This window comes from Cavia porcellus, unplaced genomic scaffold (assembly GCF_034190915.1).
Source record: "Cavia porcellus strain 051 isolate PalLab524CR breed Dunkin Hartley unplaced genomic scaffold, mCavPor4.1 scaffold_19, whole genome shotgun sequence".
Lineage (NCBI taxonomy): Eukaryota > Metazoa > Chordata > Mammalia > Rodentia > Caviidae > Cavia > Cavia porcellus.
Window position 1 is genome coordinate 37,809,217 of NW_026947502.1, and position 23,044 is coordinate 37,832,260.

General features: G+C 34.3%; 1 protein-coding gene across 5 annotated transcripts in view; it reads left to right on the forward strand.

Moving 5' to 3' along the window:
• The window catches only part of Commd10 (COMM domain containing 10), a 172,867-nt gene that overhangs the window by 43,669 nt on the left and 106,154 nt on the right, over positions 1 to 23,044 (forward strand). The window contains exon 6 of one of the 5 annotated variants that reach the window (XR_010041153.1): positions 9,989 to 10,085. The exons of the other annotated variants lie outside the window; for them this stretch is intronic. The gene's annotated coding sequence lies outside the window, so the exon portion shown is untranslated. The remainder of the gene's footprint in view (positions 1 to 9,988; positions 10,086 to 23,044) is intronic. 5 annotated transcript variants of the gene reach the window in all.

Consider the following 23,044-nt stretch of genomic DNA (forward strand, 5'->3'; position numbering starts at 1 on the left):
CACCTACCTATCCACAAGAGCCCTGTGATTATCCTTCTCTGTAGCTTTCCATTATATAAAAATGCCATATCTTTCTGTGGTTGATGGGCAAGCTACTTAAGTTTTTTCTGGTTCCCTGTCATGTGAAACATTGTTTTCTCTCTTTGACTTTCTGTCTATGAATCTCCTTTCAAGGTAAATGCTTCTTGTGTACTGCATATTAATGGATTTTGTTTCTTGATCCACTCTGGCCATGTTTCTTTTTATGATGAATTGAGGCCTTCTACATTAATGTTACGGCCATCATGCACTGGCTTGTCTCTACCATGCTATTTTTCTGCCACTGGCTTCTTCCTTTTTCTCTCCATTCAGTTGCCTGCCCCACTAGGCAGTTTCCGTCTGCCAGTATTCCTGGAACCATGGTCATTTTTATCTCTCTCTAAAATAACCTTCAGTATTCTTTGTAGGATTGGTTTGGTGATCATGAATTCTCTTAGTTGTTCTTTGTCATGGAAGTATCTCGTTTCTTCATTAAGTTTGAAAGACAGTTTTTGCAGGGTATATGAATCTGTGTTAAAAGTTGTTTTCTCTTAGGACCTGAAACATTTGACTCCCAGCTCTTCTTGATCTTTTGGTTTGTGCTGAGAAGTCTGTCATGATTCTGGTGGGTTTTCCTTTATAGATGATCTGTTTTTTCTAAGTTTTTAATATTTTGCTCTTGCACGGAATTTCTGGGATCTTGGTTTTTATATGTCTGAATGTAGATTTGCTTATGGCTAGTTGGAGCTCTGTGCCTCACTTATCTGTGTGTCAGATTTTTTTCCCCATGCTTAGAAAGTTTTCTACTATCACTTTGGTAAATATTCTTTTTATGTATTTGTTTTCACTCCTGCTTTTTCACTGACACCTGTCAATTTTAGGTTGTTTTCTGTTACTGAATTTTGCATTGTTATTTCCTAATTCCTTGTTATTTTTAAGATATCTTTTCTTTTATGAATGCTAGTTGCAATCCTATTGTCAGCATCTGAAAGTCTATTATCAGTTTCTTTCAAATGGTTTTGCCAGCTTTCAGTGGAGTTTTTAAATTCCTGGATTTCTCTTTGAATCTGTTTCATGCATTCCAATTCTTTCCTGTATTGCTCTTTCAAGGTTTATATCATTTTCCTATCCTCCTCTTTACTGTTTTAATCCAAGTCTTCTGTAGATATACTCAGCAATTCTTTCATTATGTTTGCTATTTGTTCCTTTACCTGAGATACTATTTCTCATTTGCTTTGTTTACAGTCTCATGAAGTTGTTTCTTGACTTCTGTTGTGATCATTCCAGAAATTTCAGGTGTGCAACTTCCAATTTCTTCTAGGTCTATATTTCCTGAACTTGTTCTGTGTGGGTTGGATGTCTAAGATTGCATTTTGCTCCTTTGTCTTGACATTTTCCTTGGTTCTTCCAGACAAACTATTTGTGGGGGCTCAGACACTTCCCGCACTGGGTGCCCATCTGCAGTGTAAGGTAATAGGCCAGGCATCTGGGTTTCTGAATCTCGCTTCCGGAGATGTGGTGGGTTGTTGATTGGGTTTCTCCAGACCTGCGTGGCTACACAGAGACTTCACTGATCAGGGTTGGCATGCGTGGCCTGGCTGGCTGCATATCTCAATCTGAGTTGGCTGCTGACAGGAAAATTCCCCTTGACTCTCCTTTAGATCATTGTTTCATTTGCAGTTTCATTGTTCAACACTTCTAAAGAAGGTACCAGAAATACATCCTTTCGACAACAATTTAATCTAACTTTAGGTCTGTAGAAAGTTGGACATCCTTAAGCCATTTTCCTTTTTTTAGTCAAAGTGGTAGCACTTTACTAACATAACTCCCTTAAAAACTTCCTGGGCTTTCTGTTAATCTATTTCCACCAAACTTTGCCAAAAGGCACAATTAGAATTGTTTTGGGGACATTTCTGAGTGTGTTAAACTGTCATGAGACAGTACTCTCATGAGTGAAGATGGCCTTTACTTTAATAGGGTCTGGCAGCCCTCTTCATAAGTCTTTAGAAGTATGAACAAAGGAATTCACAGTTATTTCTTGATTTGATCCACAGTTCCAGATTTACATTTTCCAGTATTTGGAGAATATTTTGCCCTCTGAGTGCGAGAATGGAGATGAAAGGCACCTGTGTTTTCTAATCCACAAAATCCTGTTCCCTCTTTATTCCCTGCTTATTAGTAATCAAGTGTTTGTTTTTACCTCATCTCTTTCTTGCTATATTGCCGTATATGCATATAAGAACAACTAGCTGACTTTCAACATTCTGCCTAGCGAGCCAGGCAAATGTTTGTTACATAACAGTATCTCCGAGTTATATAGGCAGGATGGTTTTGCCAATTGTGTTTTACTATATTCTCCAGGTTTCTATTTCTTCACTCAATTAACAATCTTCTTACTATCTTCTTGCTTTTACTCATAGTTTGCTTACTAGTTTTGAAAGCCCATGCCAGTTTTAATCCAAAGTCACATATTTTATTTTTAAAATTATGATAGGACCTCATTTTTGAGACCATCAATTAGATATTGCTATATAGTGTGTCACTCAGATTTAGTGGTTTAAAGGTATAACCATTTATTATTGCATATAAGTCTGAATGTAGGCACAATAATTTGCTTGTTTGGAGTTGGTTGATCTTAGCTGGTCTTGCTCTTGTTTCAGGCACTGAGAGGGTGATTTAGAATGACTTTATTCAGTGAGTGATTGGCTGTCTGGGTCTCATACTTCTATTCATTTAATAGGTTAGCTTGGGCTTGTTCACTTGATTCAGAGGGACCACCGAAAGGCAGAAAGCTTGAGACCCAGGCACAGAAATAATGTATGATTATTGTCAGCGTAGCCTATTGGGCAAAGCAAGTTTGAAAGGCAAGACAAAGAGGTAGGAAACACAACAATTACATTCGAATTGCTGGTATTGGAAGATGTTTCAAAGACCACGTTATAGCAAGGGAAGGCCAACTGTGGATATTTATGCAATTACATATGTAAATGTGTATGTAATTTAAAAATAGAAACACTATAGTATAAGTAGTGTGATATAATTTATAGGACTATGAATTGTATGAGTATCTGTATAATTTTAAACTGTTATGCAATTCACTCTCCTCACAACAGTATGTAGAAGTTGTGATATTTCCATATCATTTCTAGAATTAGGAACTCACAGTCTTTGCAGTTTTAGACCTTTGGGTGGCTGGTGGTATTTCATTGTGTTTTTTTTTTTTTTTTCCTGTTTATTTATCCAACTGTTAGTTAGATGGCTTATCTTCATCTTTTTAAACTTTTTTAAAGAGATGTGGTCTTGCTTTATTTCTCAGGTTGGCTCAGGTGATCATCCTCTTGTGTGCTCAACCTACAGAGAAGCACCACCCAATCTAGCTTACTGCGTGTGCGTGTGTGTGCGTGTGCGTGTGCGTGTGCGTGTGCGTGTGTGTGTGTGTGTGTGTGTTTTGTTTTAATTGACTAAATAGCTACTTGTGTCAAGGAGCAGAGGAGTGTTTCTAAAATCTAAGCTGATCTTCCTGGGCTGTCATTTTACCTAGATCCTTGCTTGTAAATGATTACTTTATTAATAACTCTGCAGTGTCTTCAAGTACATTTCTTGAGGTGCCAGAGATCAAATCCAGGACCTCACACATTCTAGCCAAACACTGTACCACTGAACTATATCCCTAGCCCCTCTTCAAGTAAATGTTAAAATTTTTAGTTTTATTTATATTTTTCCACTTCTATTTAGTCATCCTTAGTGGGAGAGTAGGAGGAGGTCTTAGTCTCCTATTCTTGGAAGAGTAATTTATTCCTGTGTTGTAGTTTGACTTTCACAAATTTGACAGATTTGGAATCCATATCTGAAGATTTAATGATTAATGTACATTATATAAAGGTCTTTGTAATGAAGTGTTGGCTGCCTTGCAAACAGTTTTTCCCTGAGGTTCTATTTAGTTGACAAACAATTTTGTCATATTTGACAAGTAACAGGTGCTAACATCTTTTGCAGTCTTGTTGTAAGGAATGAAGGGTCTAGGTCACCATGTTCATTAATTAAGTCCAAGAAATTTCATTTCTCCTGTGGCTAATCATTTCATTTAATATGAATCTGTAATCTGTGTCTCTAGTTTCTTTGCTTCCACCTTAGTCCTCTGCAGTGTATTTTCACAAAACACTAATTTTGAAATATAATTTACACTGTATGTTTTTTCTCTATATTTAAAGATCTGTGTAATTTAGAACTTAGAGGTGTTGACTTGTCCTATAGAGCTTGTGTGATCCAAACTCATACTGCCTGATTGATTAGCCTCCTAGTTTTTCTGCTGTTTACTCTTCTGTGGCCATTGCTTTGCTTTTTTCCTGGAACATTCCGAAAACTGCTTCTGCCTCATAGGTTTTGCTTTTTTTTTTTAATGTTTTGTTTCCTGTGTCTCAGTGCTTCTTTCCCAAATATCAACATGGATTACTTTTTACTGTTTGTTAAGTCTCTACTCAAATATTTAATTAAAGAGTATCTTTAATGTTTTATAAAAATATAGCATTCTTCTTGTAATTCTTAATTAAGCTCTGAGTAAAGTGCAAAGTATTTAAAGATGGATTAAGGTTGTTATTCTGGATAGACTCACAGTGAGATAAGTCAAAAGTACTTGGTTGCAATCCAGCTGAATGGAAAATGTTTTAAAAGTTTAAAATAGGTACCCCAACCATTATATGCTTATGAATGGTGGAAGTTCATTCAAAGTGCAGTGTACGTACACTGATACTTACGGTCAGTATTGCCTAGATCCAAAGAGAAAGCTCCAGAGAGCAAAACACGTTGGAATGATATCTTTAAAAAAATAAAAGAAAAAGGGACTGAATAGTGTAGATAAAAGGAAGATCATAATGATGAATAAATTCTGTAAAATTTAAACTTCAATAAATTGCCCCCAAAATGTTTATCTCCTTTGTTGCTTTTAAAATATAAAGCACCTTATTTACAGTAAGTGTCTAGTGAGTACATTCCATTCTTAAAGGCATTGGAAAATAATGCAAGATGTAATAGTAATGAACTAAGATAAAAATACTTAATGTAGTGCCTGATAGATTAGATGCTTCTGTATAATAATGGTTTATGGAGATTGGTTGTAACTGCTGTGGGATAGCAAGTTACAGGTTGTTTTTTTCCTATTGTTTCTTTTCTTTAATCCCTGTATTCCATTTTGTACCCAGAAAGTAAATGAAACTAGAAATACAGATAAGAAGGAGACTGTAGTGAGTACTTAGATACGTACATTTCAGAATTGTTACAATTTTTGGTGCTGATAATTTTTTTTTTAAAAATCATTCTGAAATTTTTGCAGAGATTCAGTTATAAATGCTTAATATTTGTTCAGGTGTTATAAATGAGATAAATGCATTATATAATGATCCACTGATATTAACTTCGTTTTCTAGCATCAGATGCTTGCATCTTCCAAACATGAAGAGGATAAGATCATTGCTCTTTTTAATTAAATGTGTTAGATTACATTGGGAAGACAGGAAAATAGCTGAAGATGGATGAGTCTTAAAGTACAATATAATGGATATCTACTCTTTAGCAAGTGTTTTGATTATATCAAATAGATTTTTTGAAGGCAAAAAAATCACAGAACTGCTGTCAAAAAACAGTAATATTGAAAATAAATCCATATGTTGATCGCAGAAGCCTTTTTAGCTTATTAAGTCTCTGTAACTGTCTTTGTCCTCAGAACCTTAGCATGTAAAATTTTCAGAAAACAAAGAGCTTAGTCAAGGCAGTGTCATTCTTATCACCATTGTACTGAAATTGGGAACAGTATGTGTCTTGTGTTCTGTTTCTCCCTTGAGGGAGACAGTCAGATTCAGTGTAGTCATTCTCATTGTCAGCTAGTGAACTGGTACTATTTTGTGATGAAAATAGTGTAAAACTATCAAATATTCTTTTCAGAAGGTTTATTTCTTTTAGATTTTATCCCTCTCTTTTTCATTTTAATATAATCTTATTTTAAAAAATGGTACAGATGATAGATAGTAGGGCTTTGAAAAAAAGTGTCATTTTGTTGATAATAAAATTTTGACATCCCCATGAAGTCCACCATTTGTCTCTGTGTGTCTGTGTTTATGAGTGTGTTATACCACTCTGTGATCCAAAAGTCTGAAAACTGTTGATTTGGTGTTATATTACAGGCTTTGGATTCAGCAGACCTCTATTAAATTCTTCCTATACTATAGTTCTTATCTTTCTCATCTTTAAAAATGGGATTATGAATATTTACTTCCTAGTATTATTAATTGAGATAGTATATGTATATATAAAATGATGTAATATCAGGTATATAAAAGCCACATAAATTTAGTTTCCATTCGTTTTTCTTATAAATGTTTGATAGTAGAAAGTATCTCAGATAAAGTTAGATATAAGTTGAATATAAATCCAAGAGAAAAAATGAAGAGAGAAGGGCCTTGTAACGTGCAACATGATGAATCCATTTGTTAAAGGACATGGAATATTTGGAATAACAATAATGTGCCTTGTACATACAGTAAAACCTTGGTTTCCAAGCATAATTTGTTCCAGAAACATGCTTGTAATCTAAAGCACTTATGTACACAGCATGTTTCCCCATAAGAAATAATGGAAAGTGTAATATAATAAAGAAAATACAAAATATACAGAAAAACAAATTAAGCTGCACTTACCTTTGAAAACCTTCATCATTGATATGAGAGAGATAGGAAAGAGGAGGATTATTGTGTAGGATGATTTTACTATCACTAATGGAATCTCTGCCATTGGTACAATGGAATTTTTCTTTTCTTGTGACCCTAACAAGGAACCTATCCAATAATACTTGTTTTTCCTCCTCTTGAGAGTTTCATGGAAAGGTGATATTACATTGTCGTTAAGCAGATTCATTGCTTGCACTGCTACAGGCTTGTTTGGGTATTGATTTTCTATAAAATTTTGGAGTTTCCCACATTTTACACATCTCTGCTAACCTTATTTAAAGCAAGGAATTCATCTGCCTTCCTCTGTAGACTCTCTCTCTCCTCTATAACCTCTTGATGTTGGGAGATGATCACCCACAATGTCATGGAGGGGGAGGTCAATCATTGGCTCAATTGTGATCATGTATCTTTTGGTGTCACAAACTACTCATAATGCAAGACATTACTCATTTATCAAATTAAAATATTAAAAATGTTTGCTCATTTTGGAGAAACAGTTATAACACCTACAATTCAAGGGTTTAATTTATTTAGAATTTGATCAGTATATATTGATTTTAGAACCTTTGAAAATTTTAGATAAGTGAATTGATGTTTGACTTGTATAACAAAGTATAACGGTATAAAGTTTTAAAAGTTTAGTTTTTTTGTAAAATATATTAAATAATGAATAAAATATGGTAATGAACCTACCATTTTTATACTGAATCATTTTTGCAAAGTATGAAAAGTATTTTCTAAGTGTCACTTTTTAAAATAATATGTATGGAGCCAGATATATATTCTTTATTATTTTAAAGTGTTTTCACTATTTTGCCATTAGTGCTCTTCACTAGTGTGGTTTATACTTCGTGTGTATTCATTTTGTAAATGAAAGAAGAATGAAGCCAAGATGGTTAATTGACTAGGCAGTTAGTCATAGTTAACAAGTGATAAGCAGTTCTAGATTTTAAGATAACTAATATAATTATTTCTATTTATTTTTGCCATTATTTTTTGATCTAGACAATATTATTAGGACCCAGTGTATTTTCCTCTTCTCTGTTTTCTCTTTTGAAACATTTTAACCCTTGTTGGTTTCATAAATTGGGAATTTTATAAAGGGAAAAATGATTTTGCTAAGGTTGTGTTGGTAACTTTAGTATTCAGAGTATATCTAATTGTTAAACTCCCTTGCTTACAATGAAAATGCAGTGAAAAGAATTGTTACTGTGGCCACTGAATAAAATCATCCAAAGGAGGTCTTTCTTGTGTGAATAGTCTGAATAGATGTAGATACTTTCTTCTAAGTTTTTGAGCAACAATTGCTTTTTTGATTTATATACGTAACATAAGTTTATTCAACCTAGTTTTTTTTTTTTTTTTGTCTTTTTCATTTTTATCGGTACCAGGGATCGAACTCACGACTGCCTGCTTGCAAGTCAACCTAGTTTTAACAACTAGACATTTACATGTGAAGTTATTCAACTGGACAAAACATATGCGAATGAATTTTTATAAATGTGCATCTTTATTACAATGAAACTTACACATTTTGGGTTTTATTACTCCCATAGTTCTTAATATTTTTTTTTTATCTGTAAGATGATAATGTGTAATCTATTAACTGGTGATTTCTTACTGTTTTTTTTTTTTTTTGTAGTTCTGTATTACTTGTACCCTTACACTGTTTTGTTTTGTTCTGTTTTTTCTCTTTTTCCTTTTAAATAAAATTTTTAAAAATGTGCATCTTTATAACACTATGTATATAGAGTATGTTTGGCTGTAAAATTTTAATTGCTTATATATAACTTTTAGTAACTGTTGTTTCTGTACTTAACTATCAAGATACCAGGATGGTTTGTGGTGTATTATAGTAGTTTCTGATAAATGTATTTTCTATAAGAAAGTATGTGTTTTGGGAGTATAGGGTGACCAAGACCTAGCTTAGGTGGGTAGATTTTATACATGCATCATTCGCTTAAATGGGACTTACTAATTCAGCACTAATTTTGGCTGAAGAATTTATGGATGACTTAATTCTATAGCAAGCAGTAAAAATGTACACTGTCATGTCATTCTTGTGAGAGTAAGTGATTGAATTGCAGAACACAGCTAGCCCCAGGAACTCACAGAGCTATATTCTGTTGTGTGACCTGAGGAGGGAGGAGATGACCCTAGGGGTCCTGTGGTGACAGTGAACCCTAGACATGGACTGTTAGGTGGATGTATCTGGACCTTTCCCCAGGTCACCTGGTAGATTGTATCTGTGAGCAGCTACAGGAGGGCCTGTGTCTCCTTCCAATAGTCTTGTTTACTCTTACTTGCCAGTAGGAGGTCATCTACATATCAGAGCAATATGTAGTTCAGTTTATGCCCTCTTGAGGCAGACAGATCAGCAGCTAGGGCCTCTCTGACCATGGTAGGAGAGTTTTTGAAATCTTGAGGAAGTCTGGTCAGAATCCATTGTGTCTTTTGCTTAGTGTCAGGATCCTCTCATTTTAAGGTAAACAGCCATTGCCTCTAAGGTGCCAACCTCAGGCAGAGGAAGGCATCTGACCAGGGATAAACTTTAGGGTGATAGGCGGAGAAGAAGCTGGCACAGGTGGGTAGAGAACAGCATTGCCAGGAAATTGGACTGCTGAAGGATGGAGAAATGGACTGGCAGGAGATGGTGGTGGCAGAGGAGGTGGTGTGGCTGCCTGGACAGGTGATGATGACTGGTTTGAGTGATGATGGTTAGTTTGAGGATGGTTGGGCCTCAGAAAGGACATGAGCAGGGAGTGGTAGTACAGACAGTGGTTCTGGGACATAAGGTGGTGGCAAAAGGTCCTCCCTCCACTGGTGGGCTGTGGTAGATGTTCTTTACCTGATTCTGTTCCTATTAATGCGGAATCAAACCCAAGGCAGGAGGGTCTAGGCAATCTCCAACCAGAAATCAAAGTAAGGAAACAGATCAGGGTGATGGGGTTACCTGTAATGACATTCCAGACTACTCTGTGAGGATATTTAGAGTCCCTGCGGATAGCCATCCAGTAGTGAACATAGGCTACTTAATTTTGCAGAGGTTTTTGAGTTTTGAAGGTTTGTTCTTGATACCATAATTTTTGCTAAAGCCTTTCTTAAAATTTAACAACATATGGTATAAGACAGAGGGCTTACTCTGTGTGTTTCCCATGATGTATGTAGTGCCTTCAAATGGTGCTGTGACAAAGGCTTTGTGCCTCTCAATGGAGACCACAAAGATTCCTACCTGACTGTATCCCTTTCAGGAACTTAGGCATGACTTGACTATGGACTTGGTCTACCTCTTATGATGGGGATGGAGGAGTCACTATTATGCCATATGATTTCACCGTGGTACCTCAGGTAAGATCCCACTCATTCTCAATAGCTTGAGGTTTCTCTGCCATGGAGCTACACGGACTGATCTTTGCAAGCCATAAACTGGTTGCATTCACTGAAACAGGCATTCAGAGTTTGAAACATTGTTTCCCCTTACAGGGAAACCATTGACTGAATTCTTAGTTCTGAGATGCTGTTCTTACACCCAGTGGGACAGACTTAGCTATATTTGGACTGGACCCTGGAGCCTTACATTGTATTAAAGTCCCAGTGGCACTTGAGCTCTGTCTTCTCTGAGTTTGGTCAAGAGAAGCAGGCACAGCCATCGGTTAGGCATTGATCACTCTCACCAATGAAGGAGGAATCTGAACTGGAGTGGTAGTGTGCCAACTTGTTCCTGAGAGAGGGGTTTTGGCAGCTAGCTGCTCCCCAGCTCCAAGATGGTGACTCCAAGGGCCATCACAATTCGTTTCCCAATCAAGGAACCGATTGTTGTAGGAACTGTAGATCTCTGGTGGTGCAAGACACCAAGCAAGCACTTAAAGAGATGGAGAACAATCAAACTCTGTAATTAAGCCAACTGACCTACAGGAACCAAATGCTGTGCCCCAAGGAGTGGGGCAGGAGTGACATTTTACTCTGGTTTTGGTTGGGTTGGGTTGAGGTTGAACAAAATGAGCAAAGAATTGTTTTACAGAAGCAGAAGTTTAGTAGATTTTGTTGTGTTTTGAGGTTGGGGGATTTGTGTGCAAGGCAGAAGTTAACAGGAACATTTTGTGGTTATTTACATTGTGTTTACAAGGTAAACACAGAATTTTTCCTGTTGTATCCCAAGAGAAGAAGCAGAGGTTGATAAAAATGAGTCTGGTGCTGAAGGCTTTTTATTTCCTCATTAGTAGTTACAAATGATCATATGTCTTCAAGGAAATTATGTAATACTTCATAATGTGTGAAGCAGTTAAGTAAGGGTGATTTTGGACTTTAAAACTTATTGAGACTTACTTTCATGACTATAGGGGAGGAAAGTTTATACTTTTACCAGGGCAATTGTGTTATACAGATCAAATACTATATTTTGCATGTAACCACTTAATGTGTTATAAGACATTCTGGCAAAGAAGTACGAATAGGGGCTTTCATCTGTGTCATGGGATCTGTTTGAAATCCTTGGTTGCTACCAGGATGGCCACCCTTTAAAGTGTAAAGCAACCCTGTAAAGACTTTGGAAGTGACGAAAATGCTTTGTCTTTGCAGAGTTGTCTTGTTTATTCTATATAAAGTGTATCATGGCCAAGATATGAAAAGTATTGCTCTCATTTTATAGTTTAAAGCTTTTCCAGTTTTTTAAAATGAAGTATCTGAAGAAGGTGTATGCTCATTTGAAGTTGCTGAGGTGATCTTGTGCTATTGAAAGCCAAGGAAAGCCTCTGAGACAGCAATTAGAATTGGCAGTGTGTGAAGAAGGGGAATTTAAATCAGAAAAACTTTAAAATGCTGGTTCTCTTGTTTCTCAGTGTTTTGGAGCCTGAGAAGTTAGCTATTATTTTTAGACAGGATGTTAGAAGGTCAATAAGTTTTTCACGCCAGGCTCAAATTTAAGATCTTCATGCTTCAGTCTTTGAGAATGCAGAGATTACAGGTGTGTAGCGCCATGTCTTGCTACTCATATATCTTATATACTTATTGTATTAGTCTATTACGATAACCATAACAAAATACCATCGAGTGGCTTCAGCAACAGATACTTATTTCTCAGTGTTTTGGAGCCTGAGAAGTTAGCTATTAAGCTACTGGCAAAATTCATTTCGGTGAGTGCTGTCTTTCTAGCTTGTGGATGAGCACTTTTTTACTCTGTTCTGATGGTACTTCATTTTTGCCTTTCCTTATGTTATATAGAGGTGGGGATGAACTCTTGGTTCTGTTCTTTTAATGACATTAATGCTGTTGAATCATTGCCCTTACTCTTGTGACCTCATTTAAACCATTTCCAAGTACAGCTACAATTGGGGTTTAGGGCTTCAGTGAATGAATGTGGAGGCACACAGGCATTCAGCTCATCATATTTCATTTTGTATTTCATTGTACTTAGATAGTCTGCCTTACCCTTTGTGATCAGATCACATTTTGAGAACATGTATTGATTGTTGTGGGCCAGCTATGGTGACAAACTCACTATGAGTGCTATCTCGAGCTCTGAGAGCTTTTCTGCAACCGTGTGATATATCTGAACTTTGTACAGCTTGGAGTGCTAGCACATAAATAATCTACCTCCAGCTTTAGGAGCTTGAGATTTTTCTTCTATAAAATGTCAGTAATAATAGTTTTCTATTGTTGGTAGTAATTATAATTGTTTAAGGGAAATGTAAACTATGAAGTAAGATGCAAAGATTAGTTATTCTTTGTTTTATTATTACAGTATTTGCAAAGCTTATGGACTTGAACTCTGGTATTTTAATTTCAAGTTTAAAACTTTGTAAGTAACCAGTTTTCTCCAAAATAGTTGTATTTCTGTATAGAAAGCACTCTTAAGAAAATTCCAGCACTATTTTTATAATCTCATGCAATGCTTTAGTGTCCCTCCAAAAAAATTTACCTTGCTATATGCGTAGTGCTTACAGAATAGCATGAGAAGAAAAATACATCTTTCAGCCGAACCATTTTATATATATATATATATATATATATATTACATATTGATAAGTATGTGTAATGTTGAGGAAACATCCCTTATTATCTGGGATTGCATTTGCAATCTAGTGCTTCATGCTTCTGGAGTACTGGGATGATATACACTGAGAAGATTTGGCTTAAGTTAGTATCTAAGGCTAGATGGAAGTGAGGAGAGAAAAAATGGATTTTTAAAGCAGAAGACAGTAAATTTAAAGAATATAAACAAAATCTAGAATATAAAACAAAATGAAGAATATAAACAAATTCTAGAATACATGAAACAGATCCAAAGAGATTACCAGGAAATTAAAAACTCCATTGAAAGCTGGCAAAATGCCTTGACAGAAACTGAAGTTAGACTTTCAAAACTTGAAGGTAGATTTGCAATGTGTGATTGTAAAAGAAAAGATCTCTTAAAAATAACAAGGAACCAGGAAGTAACAATACAAAGCCTAGAAGACAACAAAAGGATCTGTAACTTAAGAATAAAAAACGTGAGTAAAGAAGCAGGAGTAAGCACAAATGAATTACAAAGGCGATTAACAGAAATAATTAAGGAAAACTTCTCAAGCATAGGAAAAGGAAATGATATCCAGATAAATGAGGCATACAGAACTCCAGCCAGCTACAACCAAAACAGATCTATACCTAGACATATAATAATCAAGATCCCAGAAATTCATCACAAGAACAGAATATTAAAAGCCATCAGAAAAAAGAAACAGATCACTTGTAAAGGAAAATTCATCAAAATAACGACAGACTTCTCAACACAAACTATCAAATCAAGAAGAGCTTGGAGCAAAGTATTCCAAGCCCCGAAAGAAAATAATCTGCACCCCAGATTGATGTACCCTGAAAAATTGTCTCTCAAATTTAATGGAGAAACGAGGTGCTTCCATGATAAAGAGGAACTGTGGGAGTTCATGACCACCAATCCAACCCTATAAAATATACTTAAGGACATTCTAGAGAGAGAAAAAAATACTAGGATTCCATCCACAGTGGCAGAGAGGCCTCAATGAATGGGGCAGACAGTGGAATGAAAGAGAAAAGTAGACAATCAACAGCAGAAAAATAGTATAGCAGAGTTGAGGTAGAGAAGGTTGGCTATGATCTCTAACATGGATGGTTTTGATACAGTAACAAAAAAAAAAAATACAGGCAGAGTAGATCAGGAGATCCATGAGATGTTCTCAATAGGAAATGTACTCAACCTGAAAGAGGGTTAATAAACCAAAAGTCAAAGATGAGAAAATGATGCTCTACTTGACAGGAACCAGAGAGAAATAGGGAGAGCTCGTTCAGCAGCTACAGATAGGTTGGAAACTCATGACACTTTTGTGCAGCAGAGAACTACTCAGCTATAAGGAAGGAAAACCTTGAGGCTTTAGTAAGTAGAGGAATACAGCTCAGGATCAAGCTCAGGGGTAAAAAGATTCAGCACCACTTTGGTAGATAACGGGTTTCCCCCCTAATCTAAAAACTAAAGGAGTTAGTGGGACCCAAAATGTACAAAGCACCCTGAGAAAGGGAAAGGGGAGGAACTGTCTAAAAAAGAAGGGCAGAGGACATTGTTATTAGTGTATCAGGATTTAAAATCCACATTAGTCTTATTGCTCTGTTTAGTCTGATTTTATTCTGTTCCAGTCTGTCTACTTGTACTAGGTTCGAGGGCGCAGACAGCTATCCCCAAAATAGCAGGCTATACTACGGTAACTATCCTTAATTTCTTATTAACTTAAACTGAAGCCCTATATTATTTACATTGTCTTACTATGACTGATCTTACTTGAATCTGGTTTGTTAGATCACTGTTTTGTCTTGACTGATTTTATTTGAATTTGATATGCTTGATAGTATCAAGTCTAAGAGTAAAAGCAACTACTCTGAAGATGACAAGATACAATAGGATACCTATTCCAGTTTGATTATTAATTGCTTTTGAAGTCCTACAATGTCTCCAATGTTGTGTTTTTATTAATATTGCTATGTAGTGCTATGTTCAATTCTATTATGCCTGATGATACAGACAGTTCTTGAAAATAAAAGAGACATCATAGCAACTACTATAGATTACCTAGTATTGTGGTTTTATATGTCTTTTTCATTTCATGTTTTTCTAGGAATTGTTTTGTGGTCTTGTTTTGATCTGTTTTTCCCTATAATACTGAAAGGATTAGTATACATGTAGAGATTCAAGCATGTGTAGAACTTGTAAACAGTTTGCGATAATAGATTATATAATGCATGATGTAATGAACAGATACTCTGAAGAAGAGACACTAAGATACCCAGTGCTAATTCTGTAGTGTTATGATATAAAATCTAGCAATACTATTATTCTCTGTTCAGAGTAATATTAGTCTATTTTCTTTTCTTTAATTTCAACATACGTAAAGATATGGACAGCTATTTTGAAGAGAATGAGCGACATTATGGCAGTCATTGTTGATTTCCATATTGTCTAGTCTTGAAGACCTAAAATGCCTTCATCATCCTGTTCTGATTAGTTTAGTACTATATTGTTCAGTATGTATTCACTGTGTGTGAAGATACAGACAACTATTTGGAAGAAAACAAGAGACAATATGATAGACAGTGAAGATCTCCAGTGGCCTTGATTTGAAATCTGTGCTTCTTAAATTGTTTTCTTATGATCTTTTTTGTTCTGTTTTGCTATGTTTAGTTTTATCCTCTTTAAAATAAAAAAAACTTAAAAAAAGAATCTGGCATTCAATCTAACACTCAATGAAATGATAGTTTGCCAGTATTCTGGAGACTTAATTTTGTATTTCATCATTTCTTGAAACTTACTAATATTTTCTTGTAGTATTTTACTCTATTATGTATATCAATTTCTTATTCTACAGTTACAAATTTTGGATATTTAGGATTTTTAGGACTGTACTCTTTAATAGATGAGTTAATTTCATTTAATATTTAAAAAACAATTTATTCTTATTATTTCTTATGTTAACATTTCTAACATAATGAGTCACTTATTTTGACTATTGGCCATATTTCCTTGAGTTCAGTCAAAAGACAGGAACCATAAGTAACTTAAACAGACATTTAATATAATAAATTATGGAGGTATAATAGGTGAACAACTATAATATAAAGAGAATTCTGATGGATATACTAGGCTGATGGAGAGTGTTAAGGAAGGAAGAACTTGGAAGAGGGTGTCAAGTAGGAGTTCATACTCTTGTTAGAGAAAGTGTAATTGCAGCCTCCTGGAAAGCAAAGCAGTTTGCCCCATTGCTAGGGCCGAAGTTGGTCACCAGTCATTGGCTAAGCAGAAAGCAACCTTTTGGACACAGTTGGGCTGAGCTCTTGGAGATGCCTCGGACTGGCTGGCAATGTGAGGCCTGGAACATGTAATGTCTGTTTTGGAAGAGCCTTAGGAAGGTGTTTAGGACAAGGATCGGAGTGAGGGTGAGTTGTTTATTGAGATGGGAAAATTAAAGGATGATAGTACAGTATGGCACCTTGATTCTTTCCATGGTTCTGGTTGCAAACTGAGTTGGACGAGAATCAAATCAAATTTATTGGTCAGGTTCAATGTTGACATGACAGGGAAATTTGGTTTAGTTCCGACTGGATCATAATAAAGTGAGATGTTGTAAGAATAAGAAAAGAAAGACAACTTATTTTTCTCTCTTCTTTCCCCAGATATGCATACAACACACTGTAAATGCTATTTTCATGAATGTAGTATCTTCTATTTTATTGCTTTAGCTGACACTACCTTTATCTTCATAGTAGTAGACTATCTTGTTCTCCTAATTTATCTTCCTGCTCTCAAAAATTTCCTTCTCTCAACCTAGTATTTTTGTAAAACGAAGTTCTGCCATGACATTTTGGTGTTTAAGCCTCCCTCCCTGTCACATACACATGCTGCTGAGTTGTGATGTTCTAGAGTTGAATCTCTAGTTTCTTCTATACCACTTTCCCCAGCTATGCTAGGGACCTTCTGTATGGAATATCTGATAAATTTCCAAGTATCATTTTCTTTGCAAATTTTGTCTCTTGGAGTGTTGTTTACTTTTGTATTTGGAAAAGTTTAACGACGCTTTAAAACATATCTGCCACCTAGTCTTTCTCTGTTTGCTCAAACTTTCTTTGGAGTTGGGTGACAGTTCACTTTGAATATACCTCTGTTGATGGATTTCTTATCTCAAGGTGGAACTCATTTTTGTTGCTTATAAATGTTTCCTCTTGGTATTTAATGTACTTTACTATACACTCTTAATTTCTACTATTTTTAGATGAATTAATAAGTAGGTATCTTTAACATTTTTTTCCTGTAATAATGCCATAATTTAAAAAGATTTCAGAATTGTGTACATTGCAATGGAGAGTGATTGGGATCCTATATGTTGCTTTAAAATTTTATTTATTTATTTTTGCTTGTAAAGGCAACAATACCTTACTTTCTGTAATTCCTCTATTTTCCAAATGCTTAAATATGTATTGTTGTGTGATGGAGAAGTTATAATTAGGAAAATGAGGTAAAAATCAGCCACTTACTTAAGTGAATGATGGAGTTGAAATTAGAAAGCACTTTCTTTTGGACTGTCTTCCTTTGTTCATTCTACTGCAGTTTTATTAGATCAGAAAGACAGATATTTACTGAGCACCTATTGTATACTAGACATTGTATTAGATCTGTAATTCAAGTCTTTCTTCTACCTTTATATCTCTGTGATTAATAAATATGATGTAAGCCTTACATAAGTAATTTAAAAACTAAACTAGGTTATTATGTTAAATATTATAAATTATCAAAAAATTGTGAAATTTTCACATTAAACAAGTACAGTAAAATTAGTTATCCAATGAACAATATATCATACCTCAATGAAACAAAAAAGTATCTTTATTTGCATATACATATGTACATATTTAAAAACTGGCACATAAGTATAAAATGGATGAAGATGCCTTTTTGAGATTGTTTCTAAAAGAATTCACCATTCCAATTCCTAAGCAGAGTTATAGTTATAATACTAGTAAATGTAGCATCTTTGATGCATTTTTCCCCACAGTCAATTTTGTTACCTTATAAATCTTTATTCTTGGCTGTCAGTGGACTGTACTGCATCCAGTGGATGCCTAATATTTTAGGTGAATTAATAAACATATGTCTTTAACACTTTTTCCATACCTTTTTGAAAACACAAATAAATATTTGAGGTTTATTACTTGTAGTAATAGTCTCAAGAAAAAAAATAATTTGATAAGATTTTAACACAAATTTCGATGCCATGTCATATTCTTACAAGTGATTAACATTGATGAAAACAGTTAAAAGAATATATTCATACAACCTTTTTCTATTTCAGAGAGTTAGAATAAGCAACATTGTATGTCTTAATTATTTAGGTGCTCTAGATAGATGCTATCCTATGGTGTTCTACTAGGACGGACACTTAATGGATTGCAGGTACTCTATATTACGGGGACACAAAATAAGTGTGATTTTAACTATAGTACATCGGGCTTCTGGACCCATATTTATCCATTCAAATTCATAATTCTGTGACCAAAATAGAATAGCCTAGAGAATCACTGTATTACCAAACAGCTGTGCTGGATCTTGCTGAGTTTGCAAAAGCATGAAAATTTTATGTTCAGTAGCTTACATAAAACTTTTAATGTATGACTGATAAAATATTAAGAGAATAGTGTTACAGAGTTTAAAGGATTTTAAAATAAAGAAATGTTTGACATAATCTAATTCAGTATTTCATTTTACTGGGGAAATAAAAGTATAGATTTATTATCTCAGATATCTGTCTAGAGTCATGCTACTGGATCATTTTAGAGCCCAGCTTAAAACCCTTGTTTCCTGTCTTAGTTTTGTGCTCTTTCCATTTTTAAGTTCCCATGACCCAGGGTAGAGTTGGCTTGGTTAAAGGCGTACAGAGGAAGTGGGACATTGGAAGGTAGAGGTAGATAGTGGGAAGAAATGGTAGTGTTCCACAATGGGAAGGGAGCAGAACGGAGCCTTACAAGACATAGTAAAGAACAAAGGGGAGGTATAATGAGAGTAGAAAGCAGAGTAGTAATTAATTTTAGTTAGTTACCTGGTCCTGGGTTAAGGAGTGTTTTGAAAAACAGGACTTTTAATCTGGTAGATACTAGTGCTTTTATGAATTTCTTGAACAGAATAACTTGATAAAAATTATATCCTTTTTATTGGTTGGAACATCAGTCTGTGATGGGAGGCATGAAAGACTGAAGTAAAATAACATCAGGGCAAGAAAGAGGTTGCAGTAATACGAATGAAATAGTAAATTCAAATCCACAAGACATTTCTTGGGGGAAGCTGATTGGACTAAACAACAGTTTTATATAGACAATAAAAGGAAGAAGACTAGAATAATATTTTGCTGGACAGAAAATATAATTTGGAGCGAGGACAGGATAAATTGGGTATTGTGTGATACTAAGGTTGAAGGTGAGAAGGATTTTGAAAATCATCTATTCGATGCTGTTTAGGAATAATAATAATAATAGAACATTTGACTGACTCTGTCTTTAGGGAATTTGAAAACAAGTAACTGTAATGAAGGGCCAAATTAATGGATTTTGGAGTTTTGTCTACATGATCATGTTAAAATTGTCAAGGTATATGAGCTTACTAAGGAGGTCGGGGAAAAAAAGAGAGTAGTAGGTGCGTTCTAGGCAGTGATACCTGCAGTAGAAAGAGGAAAAGGAGAAGTAGAGGAGTGAAAGAGGAGACAGAAAAGAATGAATTGAAAATGATTGTGGCAGCAGAATAGTTAAGAGCACCATGAACAGGCTTAGAATTGAGTCCATCCTTTATTTGTAGTTAGTTGTGTTACAACTTACCTGTTTTGGAGATAATTATTTTTTATGTGTAAAATGGGGTGGTAATTACACGTGTTATGGCAGATTCACTGAGATTGTTAAATAAAGCCAGGGAAGAGCTCAGTTCTTGATGAATAGATACATTCAATAAACATTAAAAGCTAAAAAGCACTACAAAAATAACAGAGTAAATAAATGTCGTTTGCTCTGGGAAAAAAAAAAAGACATCAACAGGAAACCTTTGATGAGGTGAGATGTGGATGAAGTAGCAAAATACAGATATAAAATAGTTAAATTAGATCCACATTAAGTCTAGTTTTGTAGTGGTGAGACATCTTTGAAATAAAATTAAATATTGGAATAAAAATTGAGGAACCTTTTGTTACAGTTAATACTGAAAGGATTGTTACTGGTGTTAATAAAGGCTTACTATAAAAGCATTTCAGGTTTTCATTTGTGAATTTTCTCTCCCTTTGAGCAGACAGTGTGAAATTTTTGAATTTAGAGTTAATTATACCTGTTGTGTACACTGAGAAGGTTATTTCAGTATATTTGTAGTTGTATGCATGCAAACATTTTATTGAACTACTTATATTTAGTTTTATAAAAATTTGTGAGGAATATAGTTTTAACTGTTTAGAAACAGTATACCTAGATTCATGATAGTCATCACTTAGAATCTAAGCCACTGAAAATAAAGTAGGATAGGAGAAATAGGTTTTATTTTCAATTTCTTTTATTTCCTGTATTAATTTTGGAATAGTGGATTTTTCACAGTTCTAGTATTGCCTTATATCTTTACTAATACTGTTGGCTTCTTTAGTCATAGATTCTGCATCTGATTCAGCTAACCTGAGATTAACAATATTTGAAAAAATTGCATCCATCATGTGGATTTTTCTTATTATTCCTGAAAGCCATATAGTATAATAACTATTTATATAGCACATTGTGTTAAGTATTATCAATATTTCCCCATGAATTAAAGTGCTTGGGAAGATATGTGTAGGTTACATGCAAAAATGGTACCAATTTATATAATCGACTTGAGCATTAACAAGTTTTGGCATTGCATAGTGTGGGGAGAAGGTCCTGGAGTTATGATAACACTCCCTTCCATGTAACAAGTGAGGACTGTATTTGTCTAAAGAGCCAGAATTCATTGCAAAACTTTCTATTAGCAATTCATTCTAGATGTTTAATAAATTGTCAGTTTTTCGTACGTTTTAATCTTAATACTTGTTTTAAAAGTAAATGTAGGAAGACCAAATAGAAATAATTTTTTTCTTACCTAAAAATTAGTTTTTAAAATTTTTATAAAATGAACTCTTTTGACTTGCAGCTATGTAGAGGATTACATATGGCATGGTAATCCATTTTTATTGTCTTATTAAAATTTTTGTTACAATTTTTAGGAGAAAATGTTTTAAGAAGTCGTTAGTATTCTTTCTAAGCCTTTATTTGAATTACAAATCTATTTTATTTCTTAGATGTACTATTCTATTAAATTTAGGTCTGTAGTAGTAGTTATGTAGTTGTGTGGTCTAAGAGTATTCAATATGTGAGTTCTGAACACTAATATTTATATATACAAGATATTCATCAAATGTCCTTATTGTTATTACATTTTATGCCTCTCAGCTTCCGAAGTTGTATGACATAGCACCAAGTAAATTAAAACTCAGCTAGTGGTTTACAATTAATGTAGTAGAAGTGTAGATTAAGCTCATGTCCATCCAGTGTTGTTCTTAAATTTTTTGAGTCACAGATTTTAAAAAATATACACCATAGTTAATTTTACAAATCCACACAAGAAGGAAATAATCATGTCGCATATGTTGTTCAGGTGAAGTCAATATTTTAGAGAACCATCATTTTGAAAAAGCAGTCATCCTGATACTCCTCTCCATGGGTAACACTTTGAGAACCGCTATTACAGATCATGTTAGACTTGTTTGATATGAGAGTAAGAAAGGCAGTTTTCTTTAAGAGGGTCATCTTCCACTTTTACCTTTTTGCTCTTGCTTACCTTACCCCAGTGGTAATGTGTTATATAAATAACATCTCAGTATTTCTTCATTTAAACTTTCTAGTATATTCATTCATTCAGTAAGTGCTTAGTAAGTATCTAATTTGTGCCTGGCATATTTAATTAAAAATGAAGATAAACAGTAAGACAGGCATATCTCTTTCCCTCAGCGGGGTTTGTTTTCTGTTGGGGACATACACAGGCAAAAACAGTCCAACAAACCAATTGAAATATGTCCTGTGATAACTATAAGCAAATAGATTGGCAAAATCAGAGAGCAAACTATGATAGGCATAGTGATCTCTGATAAAGTAACACTGATGTTAAGACCTCCAAAAGAGAAGCAACGAGGTCTGATTTGAGGAAGGAGCAACATTTTTCAGCAGTGACAGCTGAATGTACATAGGCCCTGAGGCAAAAAAAAAAAAAAAAATATGACTTTTTTAACAACTGAAAGTATACCAGCCTATTAGTATTAGTAAAGCTAAGGGTGGAATTTAGGAAGGAAAGTGAGGGAGAAATAGGAAAGAAATGACAAAGAATCCATAAGTCTGGTTTGTAAATGAATGGTAGTATTGTGTAATGAAATGAGGAGGAGTTGTATGTTCAGGGTTGGGATAATATTTTGCTGTTTTGAGAGAATTTAGGTACAAAAAGATCACTCAAAGTAATTAAATTATTATAAGCTAAGGATCCACAGAGAAACTTTACTGGTGAGAAATCTAGATTATTCTTCAATATTTTTCAAATTTAGGGAAACAAAGTATTATAAGTAGTCACTAGTATTTATCAAGGATTAAGAGGAAAGCAATCTCTTTTAGGGGTTTAAAGGGATATTTTCATCTATAAAGATTAATGTTAGAAAGTAAAATTAAAAAGGATTAAAATTGTAGCCAAGTAAAAAGGCAATACATAATCATAAAAAATTGATGAGAGAGGTCACTAGAGAATATAGAAATACAGAATATGGACTTAAATTGATTATAATGAGCATATAATATCTTAACATTATATGAAAATATATGTTGATATCTTAGGAGAGACTAAAAGGACAATGACAGAATTAAAAGAAAGCAGTTTCTGAATTTAGGGGGATATGAAACCTAAAGAGCTTAGCAAACTCCTGCAAAATAAAATTTAAATGCCTGAAGTAGTTTTGAAAATCTGGGTTTAGCTGGCTCATGCCTTAAAATTTCAATATTAACTCACTGAAATGAAAGTCAATCTTGATTCTATTTTTAATGTGATATTTTCCAGTACTACAAAGGACTATGTGGAGGACATAAGTAATCTCTATCCTTAAGAAAGGGAATTAAAGGGATCCTTCAAAATAATAAAGGTGTAGACTTTCTGAATTGTTTTAAACTTTTGACATTCATAATTTTAGAAGAAATAGACCATTTCTGTTTCGTTCACCAGTTTGTCCTCTGAACTTAATACA